Genomic DNA, 642 nt, shown 5'->3' on the forward strand with positions numbered 1-642 from the left:
CTCGCCCGGCTAATTTTTTGTATTTTTAGTGGAGACAGGGTTTCACCGTGTTAGCCAGGATGGTCTCGATCTCCTGACCTCGTGATCCGCCCGTCTCGGCCTCCCAAAGTGCTGGGATTACAGGCTTGAGCCACCGCGCCCGGCCAACAAAAGCAAAGGATCTTAACATTGTCCATGGTGGTTGATATTTTACCAGAATACTATTTTTTCCTTCCCATAAGTTGTTACTATTATTATTTTGGTGATTTGTTGCACCTTTTGCTGTCATTCATTGTAACCAATGTTTAGTGGAAAGTCTGAATTAAAATATTTTAAAATATATTTAATTGTATTGCATTCACAATCTTTTACTAGTAGGAAGTGTTAGGTTCTTTGTAGGTACTAGCTGAAGGGGGAAAAAAATTAGTCCCTCATGGAGTCCTCATGGAGTACACACACACACACACACACACACACACACAATTTTTAACTGTGATAAATGCTGAGAAAGAGGTTATGTGGTATCACGCTAATTCTTTTTTTTTTTTTTTTTTGAGACAGAGTCTCACTCTGTCACCCAGGCTGGAGTGCAATGGTGTGATCTCGGCTCACTGCAACGTCAGCCTCTCGGGTTCAAGCCATTCTCCTGCCTTAGCCTCCCAA

The sequence above is a fragment of the Rhinopithecus bieti genome, unplaced genomic scaffold (assembly GCF_001698545.2).
Source record: "Rhinopithecus bieti isolate Rb0 unplaced genomic scaffold, ASM169854v2 scaffold_83527, whole genome shotgun sequence".
NCBI lineage: Eukaryota > Metazoa > Chordata > Mammalia > Primates > Cercopithecidae > Rhinopithecus > Rhinopithecus bieti.